Source organism: Eriocheir sinensis, chromosome 57 (genome assembly GCF_024679095.1).
Source record: "Eriocheir sinensis breed Jianghai 21 chromosome 57, ASM2467909v1, whole genome shotgun sequence".
In the NCBI taxonomy this organism is placed as follows: Eukaryota; Metazoa; Arthropoda; class Malacostraca; order Decapoda; family Varunidae; genus Eriocheir; species Eriocheir sinensis.
In genome coordinates this window covers 3322102-3340688 of record NC_066565.1, presented here as the reverse complement: position 1 = coordinate 3340688, position 18587 = coordinate 3322102, and the positions used below count along the sequence as shown (strand labels likewise).

General features: G+C 40.0%; 1 protein-coding gene and 4 long non-coding RNA genes across 9 annotated transcripts in view; 2 read left to right on the top strand and 3 right to left on the bottom strand.

Annotated features, from left to right (window-relative positions):
* LOC126984337 (glycoprotein-N-acetylgalactosamine 3-beta-galactosyltransferase 1-like) overlaps positions 1-510 on the top strand; it is an 8981-nt gene extending 8471 nt beyond the window's left edge. The window contains exon 7 of the mRNA XM_050837949.1: positions 1-510. This exon is cut by the window's left edge and continues 741 nt beyond it. The gene's annotated coding sequence lies outside the window, so the exon portion shown is untranslated.
* A 1672-nt stretch (positions 511-2182) lies between these two features.
* LOC126984327 (uncharacterized) lies at positions 2183-3044 on the bottom strand. Its single transcript, XR_007736590.1, has 3 exons — positions 2877-3044; positions 2637-2756; positions 2183-2438 (listed from the first exon to the last, which is right to left on the bottom strand). It is a non-coding gene; the product is annotated as an uncharacterized LOC126984327 (long non-coding RNA).
* A 7060-nt stretch (positions 3045-10104) lies between these two features.
* On the bottom strand, positions 10105-11520 carry LOC126984605 (uncharacterized). The gene is made up of 2 exons (XR_007737123.1): positions 11373-11520; positions 10105-11170 (listed from the first exon to the last, which is right to left on the bottom strand). It is a non-coding gene; the product is annotated as an uncharacterized LOC126984605 (long non-coding RNA).
* On the top strand, positions 11156-15539 carry LOC126984603 (uncharacterized). 2 transcript variants are annotated; one of them, XR_007737122.1, is made up of 5 exons: positions 11156-11206; positions 11419-12717; positions 13019-13276; positions 13427-13621; positions 13772-15539. It is a non-coding gene; the product is annotated as an uncharacterized LOC126984603 (long non-coding RNA). The 2 variants fall into 2 exon arrangements; XR_007737121.1 differs by lacking the exon at positions 11156-11206 and adding an exon at positions 11215-11248.
* LOC126984602 (uncharacterized) lies at positions 15109-18148 on the bottom strand. 4 transcript variants are annotated; one of them, XR_007737118.1, is made up of 3 exons: positions 16984-18147; positions 15369-16805; positions 15109-15249 (listed from the first exon to the last, which is right to left on the bottom strand). It is a non-coding gene; the product is annotated as an uncharacterized LOC126984602 (long non-coding RNA). The 4 variants fall into 4 exon arrangements; XR_007737117.1 differs by lacking the exon at positions 15109-15249 and having other exon boundaries at positions 15686-16306; positions 16510-16805; positions 16984-18148; XR_007737119.1 differs by lacking the exon at positions 15109-15249 and having other exon boundaries at positions 15686-16805; positions 16984-17328; positions 17418-18148.
* Positions 18149-18587: the final 439 nt, after the last annotated feature.

Genomic DNA, 18587 nt, shown 5'->3' with positions numbered 1-18587 from the left:
ATATAGTTCATAATATGCAGTCATCTCCGAGCGGCCTAAGACTACCCACATGCTGTCCTGAAAACCACCTATCAACCCGGACTCTGGCGACACTCTACCACAAGACTAAGGATGTTCTGGTGTACGCGGGTTCGATTCCAGCTATTAAAAGTGTGGAAAATGACCTCCATCGACCGGAACTTAAAAGAAACATCAAGTGAAGCTTCAAAAAGAGGGTTCGAACTACCACATGAAGCAGTTCGATACGGAGGAGGCGGTGCAGCTGAGAGAGAGAGAGAGAGAGAGAGAGAGAGAGAGAGAGAGAGAGAGAGAGAGAGAGAGAGAGAGAGTACGCGGGTTCGACTCCAGCTATTAAAAGTGTGGAAAATGACCTCCATCGACCAGAACTTAAAAGAAACATCAGTGAAGCTTCAAAAAGAGGGTTCGAACTACCATATGTGAAGCAGTTCGATACGGAGGAGGCGGTGCAGCTGAGAGAGAGAGAGAGAGAGAGAGAGAGAGAGAGAGAGAGAGAGAGAGAGAGAGAGAGAGAGAGAGAGAATAGAGAGAGAGAGAGAGAGAGAGAGAGAGAGAGAGAGAGAGAGAGAGAGAGAGAGAGAGAGAGAGAGTGAATGAGAGATAGCTATTAAAAGTGAGAGAATGACCTCCATCGACCAGAACTTAAAAGAAACATCAGTGAAGCTTCAAAAGAGGGTCTGAACTACCAGAGAGAAGCAGTTCGATAGAGAGAGAGAGAGAGAGAGAGAGAGAGAGAGAGAGAGAGAGAGAGAGAGAGAGAGAGAGAGAGAGAGAGAACACCAATTACCTTGAGTCGAGATTTCCACACACAGTTGATGGGCCCACACTTAAAGGCCCATTACACCTTTCCTTGACCTCTCCACGGGACATGAATACGTTATCAAGCATCCCGTGACCTTTCTTGACCTCCCTGCTTTGCGTCTGGGTCACGAGGAGGCGTGTAGAAGGCGAGGTCACGGAAAATCACCCTCTCCCACGTGTTTGAGGTCAACCTGTGATAATGTAAACAAGGACAACGAGCCTATGAAAATATTACTCAATGGCCTGCATGTGATTTTTTGGGGTATATTTGAGATTCTAGTTTATTGTATCTGTATTTTTGTATTTTTTTATGGTTATTCTGGTGGTTTTAAGGACTAGATATTGAGAATGAAGTATTTTGTATTATTGGTATATCGTAATGGTGACTGTATATATGTGATTTTGTGTATATCTTTTATCCTAGTGTATTATATCCGTGTTTTTGTATATTATTTTGAGGTTATTCTGATGCTTTTAGGGATTAGATATATTTCAATTCAATTCAATTATATCTAACCTCAACGTGTTTTTATTTTTGTACAATGGAGGATTTTTATTTTTTGTACCTAGCCTAGTCAGGGGTTTGTCTGCAAGACCAGCTATTTCCCCTTTGTTGGATTTTACAACAATAAATATTTCAATTGAATGCGTTGTATTATTTGTATATCGTAATGGTAGCTATATGTGTGTTTTTGTGTGTATTTTCTATCCTAGAGTATTATATCTGTGTTTTTGTGTATTATTTTGAGGTTATTCTGATGGTTTTAAGGACTAGATATTGAGAATGAGGTATTTTGTATTATCTGTAATATCGTAATGGTGACTGTATATATGTGATTTTGTGTATATTTTCTATCCTAGTGTATTATATCTGTGTTTTTGTAGTATTTTGAGGTTATTCTGATGGTTTTAAGGACTAAATATTGAGAATGAAGTATGTTGTATTATCTGTATATCGTAATGGTGACTGTATATATGTGTTTTTGTGTATATTTTCTATCCTAGAGTATTATATCTGTGTTTTTGTAGTATTTTGAGGTTATTCTGATGGTTTTAAGGACTAGATATTGAGTATGAAGTATGTTGTATTATCTGTATATCGTAATGGTGGCTGTATATATGTGTTTTTGTGTATATTTCCTATCCTAGTGCATTATATCTGTGCTTTTGTGTATTATTTTGAGGTTATTCTGATGGTTTTAAGAACTAGATAATAAGTTACTTTCAACAATAAACTATCAATCAATCAGTCTAGTATGTTGTATTATCTGTATCTCGATCTTAATGGTGGCTGTATATATGTGACTTTGTGTATATTTCCTATCCTAGTGTATTATATCTGTGCTTTTGTGTATTATTTTGAGGTTATTCTGATGGTTTTAAGAACTAGATAATGAGTTACTTTCAACAATAAACTATCAATCAATCAGTCTAGTATGTTGTATTGTTTGTATCTCGATCTTAATGGTGACTTTGGGACACTTTCACAGTCATTTTCTTTGTGTTTATCGTTACCAATGGCCTACTCTCTAAAAAACAGCTTCTTTCCTTTGTATTTCCTCCTTCCTATGACTTCAACTCTCATGAGCCTCGATCCTTCCTGTGACTTAAACATGAACCTCCTTCCTATGACTTCAACTCTCATGAACCTCGATCCTTCCTGTGACTTAAACATGAACCTCCTTCCTGTGACTTAAACATGAACCTCGATCCTTCCTGTGACTTAAACATGAACCTCCTTCCTGTGACTTAAACATGAACCTCGATCCTTCCTGTGACTTAAACATGAACCTCCTTCCTGTGACTTAAACATGAACCTCCTTCCTATGACTTCAACTCTCATGAGCCTCGATCCTTCCTGTGACTTAAACATGAACCTCCTTCCTATGACTTCAACTCTCATGAGCCTCGATCCTTCCTGTGACTTAAACATGAACCTCGATCCTTCCTGTGACTTAAACATGAACCTCGATCCTTCCTGTGACTGAAACATGAACCTCCTTCCTATGACTTTAACTCTCATGAGCCTCGATCCTTCCTGTGACTTAAACATGAACCTCCTTCCTATGACTTCAACTCTCATGAGCCTCGATCCTTCCTGTGACTTAAACATGAACCTCCTTCCTATGACTTCAACTCTCATGAGCCTCGATCCTTCCTGTGACTTAAACATGAACCTCCTTCCTATGACTTCAACTCTCATGAGCCTCGATCCTTCCTGTGACTTAAACATGAACCTCCTTCCTGTGACTTAAACATGAACCTCCTTCCTATGACTTAAACATGAACCTCCTTCCTATGACTTCAACTCTCATGAGCCTCGATCCTTCCTGTGACTGAAACATGAACCTCCTTCCTATGACTTTAACTCTCATGAGGGAAATATCGATCGGTGGTGAACTCTACGTCTGTGTCTCTGCTATTGCGTTATGAAGTCCTTGTCGTGTTGTTCTTTACGTGTTTTTATTTTTACGGTGTTTGTGTGAGGCTATTTCCGTGCGTGTGGTCAGCGGACATGGGCAAGGGAGAAGGGGTTAGGCGCGTACCCCCAAGGTCAGGCGGGAAGGGAAGGGAAGGTCAACACAATGGCCTTCATGTAAACTGGCTTCCTAATGACTCCTTATTTTTTTACTGTTGTTTCTCCCATGTCTTGTTATAGCCGGATTTTGCCTGTGTGTGTGTGTGTGTGTGTGTGTGTGTGTGTGTGTGTAGGAGAAAGTGGGTGGGTAGGGAAGGAAGGAAGGGAAGAAGGAAGGGAGGAAAGAAGATATGGTGGAAGGAAAGAAGGAAGAGAAAGTAAGGAAGGGAGGAAGGGAGGGAGAGAAATGAAGGAAAAAAGTAAGGAAAGAAGGAAGGAAGGGATGAAGTAAAAGAAGGAAGGGAGGAGGAGGAGGAGGAAATGAAGGAAGAAAGTAAGGAAGGAAGGAAGGAAGGGAGGAAGTAAAAGAAGGAAGGGAGGAAGTAAAAGAAGGAAGGGAGGAAGGAAGGGAAAGAAATGAAGGAAGAAAGTAAGGAAGGAAGGAAGGAAAAGAAGGAAGGAAGAAAAAGGAGGGAAAAAGGGGAAAGAAGAGTGAAGGAGGGAGAGAAGGAAGAAAGGGATAAAGATGAGAGAGAGAGAGAGAGAGAGAGAGAGAGAGAGAGAGAGAGAGAGAGAGAGAGAGAGAGAGAGAGAGAGAGAGTGAAGATGTGTTCTCATGTTTGAGTAATACACACACACACACACACGCACACACACACACACACACACACACACACACACGTACACACACACAGAGTTAATGTTTTAAGTATATATATTTTTTTGTTAACTTCGTAATAAAAATAATTGGCTGTGATTTTTTTTTCTGGTTTCCTATTTAATAACTTCCTACTTATTTATTTTATTTCCTATTTTATTATATTAGAAAAACGTAAATTATGGAAACTGATGACTGGGAGATAGAGAGAAGAAAGGGAGGGAAAGAAAGGGAGGAAGGGAGAAAGAGGGAGGGAAAAAAAGGGAGGTATGGAGAAAAGGAGTAAAAAAAGGGGAGAAAGGGAGGAAAAAAGAGAAAGAAAGGGAGAAAGATGATGAGGAAAGAGGAAGAAAGGGAGAGGAAAGAAAGGGAAAGGATAGAAAGGGAGGAAGAAAGGGAGAAAAGAGGGAACAGAAAGGGAGGAGAGAAAGAGGGAAAGGGAAGAAAGGGAGGAAGAGAGGGAGGGAGAAAGGGAGGAAAGAAAGAGAGGAAGAAAGGGAGGAAAGAAAGGGAGGGAGAAAAATGGGAACAGAAAGGGAGGAGAGAAAGAGGGAAAGGGAAGAAAGGGAGGAAAGAAAGGGAGGAAAAGGAGAAAAGGGAGGAAAAAAGGGAGGAAGAGAGAAAGGAAAGAAAGGGAGGAAAAGGAGAAAAGAAAGGGAGGAAAAAAGGGAGGAAAGAAAGAGAGGAAGAAAGGGAGGAAAGAAAGGGAGGAACAAAAGGAGGATGAAAGGGAGAAAAGAAATGGAGGAAGGACGGGAGGAAAGAAAGGGAGGAAAGCGCCACGTGAGGAAGTGGAGGTGCTGGGCCTCACATATGACTCCAGGCTGACCTTCCGCACGCACATCCAGCAGCTGACGTCCCTACGCAGAATCTCCTGGCTGATGGACAGTCGAGGGCGCGAGGTCTTATACAAGGCACAAATCCGATCCTCCCTTGAGTATTCGTGCCTAACGTGGGGGGGAGCTGCCAGTACCCATCTCACGCTCCTCGACAAGATCCAGGAGAGGGCGTGGAGGATCATCACGGATCGACAACCGACCCTGCAGACCCTCCAACACCGACGAGACGTGGCCGGCCTCCCCACTCTGTACAAAATACAGCAGGAGGGAGTGGAGCACCTGAGGACGCTGCGCCAGCCGGAGCGGGAGGTGACAGCCAACACCCGGTCAGCGGAGGCGGCTCCCACGGCTCTGGTGGTACAGCGATGCCGGACGACTCACTACCAGAGGCAGTTTATAAACACTTACGTGCAGATATGGAACCGTCTCCTTGCGTCCGGTCAGCTGCCTCAGCAGTTCACACACCGGCAACAATATAAACTGTTTGTGAACCAGTGGCTGAACAATTTGTGAACAGGTTAGGCTTTCAGATAGGGGATACCAACTATGTTCCCTTTAGCCTACAAACTAGTGCCGCCATATAATGTAATGTTATAGGTACTAGGCCCTGATGTAACCAAGCGTCTGTGTAAATAAAAAAAAGAAAAAGAAAAAAAGAAAAAAAGAGGAAAGAAAGGGAAAGGGAGGAAAGAAAGGGAGGAAAAGGAGAAAAGAAAGGGAGGAAAGAAAGGGAGGAAGCAAGAAGAAAGAAAGGGAGAAAAGGAAAAAAGGGAAAAGGAAGAAAGGGAGAAAGATGAAGAGGAAAGAGAGGAAGAGAGGGAAAGGGAGAGAGGAAAGGGAAAGGATAGAAAGGGAGGAAGAAAGGAAGGAAAGAAAGGGAGGCAGGGAGAAAAGAGGGAACGGAGAGGGAGAAGAGAGAAATAAGGAAGCAAAGAAGAGAAGGAAGAAAAAGGGGGAAGGAAGGAAAGGAGGGAGAGAAAGATGGAAGAAAAAAAAAGGAAAAGGAAGGAAGGGAGAAGAGGAGGAGGGAAGAAGGGAGAAGGGAAGGGAAGATGGAAGAAAAAAGAAAGGGAAGGAAGAGGAAGAAGGAGGAGGAGGAAGAAGGAAGGAAAGGAAGAAAGAAGGGAGGAAGGGAAGAAGGGAGGAGGAAGGAAGGGAAGAAGGGTGGAGGAAGGAAGGGAAGAAGGGAGAAAGGAAGGAAGGGAAGGAGGAGGAGGGAAGTAGTTTTATCCTATATTAATACATTCTCTCTCTCTCTCTCTCTCTCTTAAGGACATTCAATAAAACACAATCCCTTTATTTGCCATCTCTCTCTCTCTCTCTCTCTTTAGGACATTCAATAAAACGCAATCCCTATATTTGCCATCTCTCTTAAGGACATTCAATAAAACACAATCCCTTTATTTGCCATTATTATTGTTATTATTATTATTATTATTATTATTATTATTATTATCATTATCATCATTATTATTATCAGTAGTAGTAGCATATATAATCATTGGCTATATTAATACGTATGTCAACTGTTGTATAGAGGTGGCGGTGTCATAGCTTGTCATGGGTGTTATAGTAGAGGTTTATCACTAACAACAACAACAACAAGAACAACAAGGACAACAACAACGGTGAGTATACGAGCAGGAAGGGAAATAAATGAGAAAAATTATATATATGTAAGAAAGTTTAAAAGGAAATGTTGAAGGAGAGAAATCCATTGCGTGTGTGTGTGTGTGTGTGTGTGTGTGTGTGAGGGAGGTGGGGAGGAGAGAACGGAATGGAGGGGAAGGGAAAGGAAGGGGAAGGGAAGGGAGGGAAAGGAGGACAAGGAGAAAGAAAATGAGTGTGTGTGTGTGTAGGGGAGGAGGGAGGTGGGGAGGGGAGAGAGAAAGGAATGGAGGGGAAAGGAAAGGAAAGGAAGGGGAAGGGAAGGGAAGGGAAGGAAAGGAAAGGATAAAGAAAAAGTGTGTGTGTGTGTGTGTGTGTGTGTGTGTGTAGGGGAGAGAGAAAGGGAAGGGAGGTTAAGGAAAGGAAAGGAAAGGAAAGGAAAGAAAGGAAAGGAAAGAAAAGGGAAGGGAAGGAAAGGAAGGGAAAGGAGAGAGAAAATGTGTGTGTGTGTGTGTGTGTGTGTGTGTGTGTGTTAGGGCTACAAGCAACACGAGACAGACGCGTGGCCGGCCAAGTTCTGTACACAACACAAGTCTAGCCAGTCTTTGTACACGCGCGATCAGCTGACATCCCGCGTCCCGTTTTCTTTCTCTCACCGGCTGTTGGAGGGCAGACTTAACTTTTCTAAATGGTTACTTATTTTTCTTTTGTTTTCGCTTCTTCCTCCCTTCTTTCCTTTCTTTTCTTCTCTATATATCTTTCCTTTTCCTATTATTTCTCTTCTTCCTCCATCTCTCTCTCTCTCTCTCTCTCCTTTCCTTCCTTTCTCTCTTTCTTTCTTTCTTCCCTCTTTCCTTCCTTTCTATCCCATTCTCTGTCTTTTCTTCCTTCCTTCCTCATTCTGTCATTTTCTTCTTTCTTTCTTCTCCTCATCTTCCTTTCTCACTCATTCCCTCCTTCCTTCTTTTCCTTCCTTCCTTCTTCCCTTCCTTTCCCTCTCATTCCGTCTTTTCCTCCTTCCTCCTCCTCCTCCTTCTCCCCTTCCATTGTCCCGTCCCAGTCCCACACGTACTAACACTACAGGTTATGAGTATCGCCGAGAATATATATATGGCAATTAGCATCGTTATTCCTACCCTTATGACTATTATACAAACACAAGGGGTAATATATATACGTAACAACTAATGCGTTTTTTTATTTTTTTTTTATTTCTCGACTCCCGGCATCTATAGCGACCTTGATTTCGTTTGGTGAATAAGTTTTCTTCGGTGAATTTGTGGATGTTGATTTTTTTTGTAAGACCAATTATTTTTTTAGTTTTTCTTCTTCGTATGCAAATTTGTAGAGGTGCTGTAGATGCTGGAAGGTGTGTGTGTGTGTGTGTGTGTGTGTGTGTGTGTGTGTGTGTTTACCGGTGACTGCACTAAATCGATATAGAACACATTTTTTTTTTGGTGTGTGTGTGTGTGTGTGTGTGTGTGTGTGTGTGTGTGTGTGTGTACCGGTGACTGCACTAAATCAATACGGAATGTGTGTGTGTGTGTGTGTGTGTGTGTGTGTGTGTGTGTGTGTGTGTGTGTGTGTGTGTGTGTGTGAGCCATCCTACACTTTCTCCTTTCCTGACTAGAGTGAGTGCGTTAGTATGAGCAACGAACAGACGAACAAACAGCCATCCAGACGAGATCATAATAGTACGCAATGACACGCCACCACAGGGGTCTCTGAGGGGTCAAACTGAGTGCGTGGAGTGCGTCGCTACGGAGGGGAGTGCGTGGAGTGAGTGCGTTAATATATATAGGTATACACTTCATGGCTTATTTGTTCCTGTTATATGGAGGCAAATATATCGTGTGGCCTTAGATTAGAGAGGGAGGGAGAGAGAGAAGGAGAGAGGGAGAGAGAAAGGGAGAGAAAGGGAAGAGAAAGGGAGAGAAGGAAAGAGAGAGGGAGAAGGGACGAGAAAGGGAGAGGGAAAAAGCGAAGAGAAAGGGAGAGGAGAGAGAGAGGGAGAAGGGACGAGAAAGGGAGAGAGAGGGAGAAGGGAGAAGGAAAGAGAAAGGGAGAGGAGAGAGAGGGAGAAGGAAGAGAAGGGGAGAGAAGGAGAGAGAGGGAGAAGGTAAGGGAGAGAAGGAGAGAGGAGAGGGGACGAGAAAGGGAGAAGGGAAGAGAAAGGGAGAGAGAGGGAGAGAAATGGAGAAGGGAAGAGAAAGGGAGAGAGAGAGAGGGAGAAAGGGAAGAGAAAGGGAGAGAAGAAGAGAGAGAGGGAGAAGGGACGAGAAAGGGAGAGAGAGGGAGAAGGGAGAAGGAAAGAGAAAGGGACAGAAAAAGTGGGAGAAGAGGAGAGAAAGGGGGAGGAGAGAGAGGGAGAAGGGGAGAGAAAGAGGGAGAGAGGGAGAAGGGAAGAGAAAGGGAGAGAAGGAGAGAGAGGGTGAAGGGAAGAGAATGAAAGGAAGAGAAGAGGAGGAGAGAAAGAAGAGAAGAGAGAGAGAGAGAGAGAGAGAGAGAGAGAATTTTAACACACACACACACATTTTCCTCTTCCCTTTCCTCCTCTCTCTCTCTCTCTCTCTCTCTCTCTCTCTCTCTCTCTCTCTCTCTCTCTCTCTCTCTCTCTCTCTCTCTCTCTCTCTCTCTCTCTCTCTCTCTCGGTAAGTACATATAAATCACACACATGTACGCAAGGTAACATCGGCGTCCACAGGAATGTACACACAGGTTTACGCGCACACGAATACGACTAAGGGTTACTGAGGTACTGCTATACACACATACGAACACACACATCATGCCGTATAGGAGGTGTGTGGAGTGACATTACACGCGGCAAACGGCATTGTGGAAAGGCGGCTGGTTAAGTTTTTTTCCCTCTCTCCTCTTTCGATGTTTTCTCTTCTCTCTCTCTAACAAAAAGGAAAGAAGGAAAAGAAGGAAAAGAAAAGAAGGACAGCTTATGGTATTGTGTCCTGCCTTCATTAAATTCCATTCACTTTCGATCATTTTTTTCTCTCTTTCTCCTGTTGATGTTTTCTCTTCTCTCTCTCTAACAAAAAGGAAAGAAGGAAAAGAAGGAAAAGAAAGAGAAGGACAGCTTATGGTATTGTGTCCTGCCTTCATTAAATTCCAAACTTCACTCTCGATTATATTTTTTTCTCTTTCTCCTTTCGATGTTTTCTCTTCTCTCTCTCTAACAAAAAGGAATATAAGGAAAAGAAGGAAAAGAAAAGAAGGACAGCTTATGGTATTGTGTCCTGCCTTCATTAAATTCCAAACTTCACTTTCGATCATTTTTTTCTCTCTCTCCTCTTTCGATGTTTTCTCTTCTCTCTCTCTAACAAAAAGGAAAGAAAGAAAAGGAAGAAAAGAAAAAGAAGGACAGCTTATGGTATTGTGTCCTGCCTTCATTAAATTCCAAACTTCACTCTCGATTATATTTTTTTCTCTTTCTCCTGTTGATGTTTTCTCTCTCTCTCTCTAACAAAAAGGAAAGAAAGGAAAAGAAGGAAAGAAAAGAAGGACAGCTTATGGTATTGAGTCCTTCCTTCATTAAATTCCATTCACTCTCGATTATTATTTTTTCTCTTTCTCCTTCCGACATTTCCTTTCTCTCTCTAACAAAAAGGAAAGAAAGAAAAGGAAGAAAAGAAAAAGAAGGACAGCTTGTATTATTCTGCCTTGCCTTCATTAAATCCTAGACTTCACTCTCGATTATAATTTTTTTCTCTTTCTCCTTTCGACATTTTCTTTTTCTCTCTGACAAAAAGAAAAGAAAGAAAAGAAAAAGAACGACAGTTTGTATTACCGTGTCTAACTAACTCCCTCTGCTCTCCCACACACTCGCACACAAGACTCTCCTCGCCTCCCCAGCACCGAACACGGCTACGAGGCTCGGCATATTTACTTTCCATTATCATTTACCTTTTCTTCTTTTCATGGGCGTCTAACTTTTTTTATGTGCAGAGGCAAGGTTCGCATTCCTTCATGAAATTCTTAAGTTAGGGCTTATATATATTTTCTTTGATGGGAGAGACACAATGCTAAGCTTCCGACACATACCCCAAGAGTCAATGTACAAATTAAGTGACCCCAAAACATCACACAAACAGCAAATAGGAACAAAAGTATCATTGGAAACACCTACATGAGGAACGGCGTCAAAACCAAGGCCCGTGTTACAAGTCCAATCTGGGAAGTTTCGGGTCCCTACAGAGCCCAGGATGAATAACTCTGAAGGGACACGTAACTTCTCGGATAGGACTTGTAAAACGTCCCTGTGAGTCATGACGTTAGAGGAGAAGTATGACAAGTTCAGGATGACACACAGACAGACCCTACAGAGCCCAGGATAAATAAATCTGAAGGAACACGTAACTTCTCGGATAGGACTTGTGAAACGTCCCTGTGAGTCATGACACGAGAGGAGAAGTATGACAAGTTTGCGACGACACGTGGACAGACAGACAGACATTTGGACGACCCAGGACAAGTGGGAGCGGGTTTGCAACGACGACACACCTCTTAAGACTATTACCGCTAACACCGAGACAACCTCCACGCCAGCGAACCCTTTCCGGCGCCTTCCCTTCCTTGCGGCAAAACTCGACTGTGATCTGGGGTGCTACGAAACCTTGGACGAGAGAAATAATGTGGAGTTTCTGTACGTAATGACTGGACTAATAAAGCTTGTAAGGAAAGTAAATTGAAGTGAAGAATCACTAATAAAGCTTGTAAGGAAAGTAAATTGAAGTGAAGAATCTTATATTGCCTGTAAACTGGGATGCTACGGAAGCTTATAAGAGAAGAATGAAGAACTTGGAGGCTACGAAAGCTTGTACGAGAGAAATAATGTGGAGTTTCTGTACGTTATGACTTGGGAACTATACCACTAATAAAGCTTGTAAGGAAAGAAAATTGAGGTGAAGAATCTTATATTGCCTGTAAACTGGGATGATATTGAAGCTTATAAGAGAAGAATGAGGAACTGGGAGGCTATGAACACTTGTACAAGAGAAATAATGTGGAGTTTCTGTACGAATCGACTGGAAACTTGACCACTAATAAAGCTTGTAAGGAGAATAAAATGAAGTAAAGAATCTTATATTGCCTGAAAACTGGGATGATATTGAAGCTTATAAGAGAAGAATGAAGAACTTGGAGGCTACGAAAGCTTGTACGAGAGAAGTAATATGGAGTTTCTATGTCTTGGCGGGAAACTATACCATTAATAAAGCTTGTAAGGAAAGTAAGTTGAAGTGAAGAATCTTATAATGCCTGAAAACTGGGATGATATTGAAGCTTATAAGAGGAAAATGAAGAACTGCGAGGCTATGAAGAGCTTGTACGAGAGAAATAAGTGAACGATATTGGCTGTAAAGGCTAGGATGATACTTAAGTTTATATAGAGATGAATTATTAAGTGAAAAATATCGACTGTGAACTGGGAAAAGTTTCGTTTAGTCGGCGCGATATCTGTGGTCATATGCCGGAGAGAGACTGGGATATACTACTGAAGCTTATAAGGGAAAAATGTTGAAGGAAAAATCTCTATGTTGCTCGTAAACTAGAACACTGATGAAGCTTGTAAGAGGGAAAATAGAAGGGAAATTGATCCTACTGAAGCTTGTACGAGAATTTTTAATACATGAAAGATACTGGCCGAAAACTATGAGGCTACGAAGCTTGTAATAAAAGTGAACAAGTTAAAAGTATTGCCTGTAAACTGATGAATTATTAAGTGAAAAATATCGACTGTGAACTGGGAAAAGTTTCGTTTAGTCGGCGCAACATCTGTGGTCATATGCCGGAGATAAACTGGGATATACTACTGAAGCATATAAGGGAAAAATGTCGAAGGAAAAATCTCTGTATATTGCTTGTAAACTAGAACACTAATGAAGCTTGTAAGAGGGAAAATAGAAGGGAAAATGATCCTACTGAGAATTTTTAATACGTGAAAGATACGGGCCGAAAACTATGAGGCTACGAAGCTTGTAATAAAAGTGAACAAGTTAAAAGTATTGCCTGTAAACTAATGCTATGGAAGCTTGTAAGAGATGAAGGAATAGGTGAAAAATATGGTAAATGAATATAGAGTCAATTTTTTTTATATTAGATGTGAACTAGAACATTACCGAGGGTTTTAAGGGATGAATTGATAGGAGAGTAATATAGGCTTGTAAACTAATGCTATGGATGCTTGTAAGAGATAGGGAAAAGTTGAAATAAGAGAGAAATGAATGCCGAGTTATTTTTTATATATTAACTGTAGACTAGAACACTACCAAGGCTTTTAAGAGATGAGTTAGTAAGAGAGTAATATAGGCTTGTAAACTAATGCTATGGATGCTTGTAAGAGATAGGGAACAGTTAAAATAATGAGAGAAATGAATACGGAGTTATTTTTTTTATATTAACTGTAGACCAGAACATTACCGAGGCTTTTAAGAGATGAATTGGTAAGAGAGTAATATAGGTTTGTAAACTAATGCTATGGATGCTTGTAAGAGATAGGGAAAGGGAAAAAAAATGAGAGAAATGAATACCAAGTTATTTTTTTTATATTAACTGTAGACTAGAACACTACCGAGGCTTTTAAGAGATGAATTGATAAGAGAGTAATATAGGCTTGTAAACTAATGCTATGGATGCTTGTAAGAGATAGGGAACAGTTGGAATAATGAGAGAAATGAATACAGAGTTATTTTTTTTATATTAACTGTAGACTAGAACATTACCGAGGCTTTTACGAGATGAGTTGATAGGAGAGTAATATAGGTTTGTAAACTAATGTTATGGATGCTTGTAAGAGATAGGGAAAAGTTGAAATAAGAGAGAAATGAATATCGAGTTATTTTTTTTATATTAACTGTAGACTAGAACATTACCGAGGCTTTTAAGAGATGAATTGGTAAGAGAGTAATATAGGCTTGTAAACTAATGCTATGGATGCTTGTAAGAGATAGGGAAAAGTTGGAATAATGAGAGAAATGAATACAGAGTTATTTTTTTTATATTAACTGTAGACTAGAACATTACCGAGGCTTTTTGGAGATGAATTGATAGGAGAGTAATATAGACTTGTAAACTAATGCTATGGATGCTTGTAAGAGATAGGGAAAAGTTAGAATAATGAGAGAAATGAATACAGAGTTATTTTTTTATATTAACTGTAGACTAGAACATTACCGAGGCTTTTTAGAGATGAATTGATAAGAGAGTAATATAGCCTTGTAAACTAATGCAATGGATGCTTGTAAGAGATAGGGAAAGGGAAAAAAAATGAGAGAAATGAATACCAAGTTATTTTTTTTATATTAACTGTAGACTAGAACATTACCGAGGCTTTTAAGAGATGAATTGATAAGAGAGTAATATAGGCTTGTAAACTAATGCTATGGATGCTTGTAAGAGATAGGGAAAAGTTGAAATAAGAGAGAAATGAATATCGAGTTATTTTTTTTATATTAACTGTAGACTAGAACATTACCGAGGCTTTTAAGAGATGAATTGGTAAGAGAGTAATATAGACTTGTAAACTAATGCTATGGATGCTTGTAAGAGATACGGAACAGTTGGAATAATGAGAGAAATGAATACAGAGTTATTTTTTTTATATTAACTGTAGACTAGAACATTATCGAGGCTTTTAAGAGATGAATTGATAGGAGAGTAATATAGGCTTGTAAACTAATGCTATGGATGCTTGTAAGAAATAGGGAAAAGTTGAAATAAGAGAGAAATGAATATCGAGTTATTTTTTTTATATTAACTGTAGACTAGAACATTACCGAGGCTTTTACGAGATGAGTTGGTAGGAGAGTAATATAGACTTGTAAACTAATGCTATGGATGCTTGTAAGAGATACGGAAAAGGTAAAATAAATGAGAGATATGAAGAAAATGAAGAAATAGAAATAAAAGAAGAATTAGCCACACACACTGAATGTAAGTCGGAAAAAGTCGATCAACCAACCAAATCGCGGGAAAGAAACAAGATGAAAAAAGTTAAAAAATGAGAGAAATGAATACCAAGTGATTGTTTTTTATATCAACGGTAAAAATAAGTGAATAAGATGAGCATTAGCCAAACACGACTGAACGGAAAAAGTCACTCGTCAATAGTTCAACCCAAAACATAAACAAGCCCAACAGCCAATCAGAAGAGAGCAGGAACACCAATCCACCAATCACAACCAGGCAGGAAAATTATCAGTCACCCGTCAACAGTTCAACCCAAAACATAAACAAACCCGGCAGCCAATCAGAAGAGAGCAAGAACACTAATCCACCAATCACAACCAGGAAGGAAATCACAAGTCACTCGTCAACAGTTCAACCCAAAACATAAACAAACTCGACAGCCAATCAGTGGAGAGCGAGAACACTAATCCACCAATCACAACCAGGTCGGAAAACACAAATCAACCAATCAAATCACAGGAAAAGAACGTAAAAAAACAGGAAAAGGGAAAAAGAAGAAAATTAATGAAAAGGAGGATCAGGAATGCACAGGTCAGCGAGAGGGAAGAAGAATTACGTAAAAAAACAGGAAAAATAAACAAGAAATACAGAAATGAAGATCAGTATCAACCATTCACAGGATATAAGGAGAATCAAATATTTATACCCACAACCGAATATGAGAATCGTCAACCGGAAAAACAAGAAAAATAAACAATAAAAGAAATACAGAAATGAAGACGAGTATCAACCATTCACAGGATATAATGAGTGTCAAATATCTAAACCTACAACCGAACATGAGAGTCGTCAACCGGAAAAACAAGAAAAATAAACAACAAGAAATAAAGAAAGGAAAACCAGTATCAACCATTCACAGGATATCAGGAGAATCAAATATTTATACCCACAACCGAATATGAGAATCGTCAACCGGAAAAACAAGAAAAATAAACAACAAGAAATAAGGAAATAAAGACCAGCATCAACTATTCAGGATATCAAGAGAATCAAATATTTATACCGACAACCGAACATGAGAATCGTCAACCGGAAAAACAGGAAAAATAAACAACAAGAAATAAAGAAATAAAGACCAGCATCAACTATTCAGGATATCAAGAGAATCAAATATTTATACCGACAACCGAACATGAGAATCGTCAACCGCTAATCACCCAATCACAGTCCCGGCAGGAAGGGCCAATCAGACCAATTCCGAGCTTCCAATCCGGGGTCTCGGCCAATCCAGAGCCCCGAAGCAAATCCCCAATCAGGCGAAGGCTTCACGCCCTCTAGGAGCAAAGAACACTAAACACAGAACCTCCAATCGCCAATCAGCCTCCGAGTGGACGTGTGGTAAGGTCCAGTCACCAATCGCCTCCCACCACTTGTTAGCTTCCAATCACCAGTTACCTTTGCACCGACCACTAATCGTAGCCTCCAGTCACCCAACAGCCTCTAATCATTCTAATCGCTATCAGCTTCCAATCGCTAAGCCTAATCGTCTTTCTATACCTAGTCTCGTAATGCGTTTTCTCGGCAATCTTCGACGTAATTTGCAATCTTACGCCAAGCACCTTCTGGTCTAATCCTCCTAATCACTTGCCTATCAGTTTTTCCAATCACTAGAAACCTAACCATTTGTTCTATGCCTAATCTTATACTGCTTTTTCTGATCCATTTCCGACATGACTTGCAACCTTACATTAAACGCCTAATGATCTAATCGTACTAATCGCTTCAGCTCAAACACACAGCTAATAAATCATCTTCCTATTTCCTTCCGTTTCAAGACGTTCCGATCTATTTCCTTCAGTTCAAAAGCTCAACTCAAACACACACCTAACAAATCAGCTTTTTATTTCTCTCCGTTTCAAGACTTTGCGATCTATTTCCTTCAGTTCAACAGCTCAAGATACTCAAAAATTATCTCTTTCTAACTTATCTTGTAATGCTTTTTCTGATCCATTTCCGACATGACTTGCAACGTTACATTAAACACCTTATGGTCTGATCGTACTAATCGCTTCAGCTCAAATACACACCTAATAAATCATCTTTTTATTTCTCTCAGTTTCAAGACTTTGCGATCTATTTCCTTCAGTTCAACAGCTCAAGACACTCAAAAATGATCTCTCTCTAACTTATCACCCAATATGCTTCGTCAATCTCCTGTCTAACTTCCTTAACTTCCTTACGTTCAATAGCTTCAGCAAGACACAATATATTAACTCTCTACTTCAAGGCCTTTTTTAACGCTACAATTGAGTCTTTCTTTATTTCCTTACGTTCAAGAGCTTCAGCAAGGCATCCAATACATAACTCTCTACTTCAAGGACTTCTAACGGTACAATTGAGTCTTTCTTAACTTCATTACGTTCAAGAGCTTCAGCAAGGCATCCAATATATTAACTCTACTTCAAGGACTTTTCTAACGGTACAATTGAATCTTTTTTTAACTTCCTTACGTTCAATAGCTCCAGCAAGACACCCAATACGTAACTCTCTACTTCAAGGACTTTTAACGGTACAATTGAGTCTTTCTTAACTTCCTTACGTTCAAGAGCTTCAGCAAGGCATCCAATATATTAACTCTACTTCAAGGACTTTTCTAACGGTACAATTGAGTCTTTCTTTATTTCCTTACGTTCAAGAGCTTCAGCAAGGCATCCAATATATTAACTCTACTTCAAGGACTTTTCTAACGCTACAATTGAATCTTTCTTTATTTCCTTACGTTCAAGAGCTTCAGCAAGGCATCCAATATATTAACTCTACTTCAAAGACTTTTCTAATGGTACAATTGAGTCTTTCTTAACTTCATTACGTTCAAGAGCTTCAGCAAGGCATCCAATATATTAACTCTACTTCAAAGACTTTTCTAATGGTACAATTGAGTCTTTCTTTATTTCCTTACGTTCAAGAGCTTCAGCAAGGCATCCAATATATTAACTCACTTCAAGGACTTTTCTAACGGTACAATTGAGTCTTTCTTTATTTCCTTACGTTCAAGAGCTTCAGCAAGGCATCCAATATATTAACTCTACTTCAAGGACTTTTCTAACGCTACAATTGAGTCTTTCTTAACTTCCTTACGTTCAATAGCTTCAGCAAGGCATCCAATATATTAACTCTACTTCAAGGACTTTTCTAATGGTACAATTGAGTCTTTCTTTATTTCCTTACGTTCAAGAGCTTCAGCAAGGCATCCAATATATTAACTCTACTTCAAGGACTTTTCTAACGGTACAATTGAGTCTTTCTTTACTTCCTTACGTTCAAGAGCTTCAGCAAGGCATCCAATATATTAACTCTACTTCAAGGACTTTTCTAACGGTACAATTGAGTCTTTCTTTATTTCCTTACGTTCAAGAGCTTCAGCAAGGCATCCAATATATTAACTCTACTTCAAAGACTTTTCTAATGGTACAATTGAGTCTTTCTTTATTTCCTTACGTTCAAGAGCTTCAGCAAGGCATCCAATATATTAACTCTACTTCAAGGACTTTTGTAATGGTACAGTTGGGTCTTACTTTATTTCCTTACGTTCAATAGCTTCAGCAAGGCATCCAATATATTAACTCTACTTCAAGGACTTTTCTAATGCAACAATTGAGTCTTTCTTTATTTCCTTACGTTCAAGAGCTTCAGCAAGGCATCCAATATATATTAACTTTCTACTTCAAGGACTTTTCTAACCAATATATTAACTCTACTTCAAATTTTTGGGTCTTTCTTAACTCCCTTCCGTTCAATAGCAAGACACACCAACAATACATCTACATCTCAAGGACCAAGACACCCAATATGTAACTCTCTACTTCAAGGACTTTTAACGGTACAATTGAATCTTTCTTAACTTCATTACGTTCAAGAGCTTCAGCAAGACATCCAATATATTAACTCTACTTCAAGGACTTTTCTAATGCAACAATTGAGTCTTTCTTAACTTCCTTCCGTTCAATAGCTTCAGCAAGACACCCAATACGTAACTCTCTACTTCAAGGACTTTTAACGGTACAACTCCTTCCGTTCAAAAGCTCCAACTAGACAGCCGTTAAAAGTATCCCCTCCCACTCACTCCAGACTCCAGACAGACGCGAGAGCGGGTGCTTCAAGATGA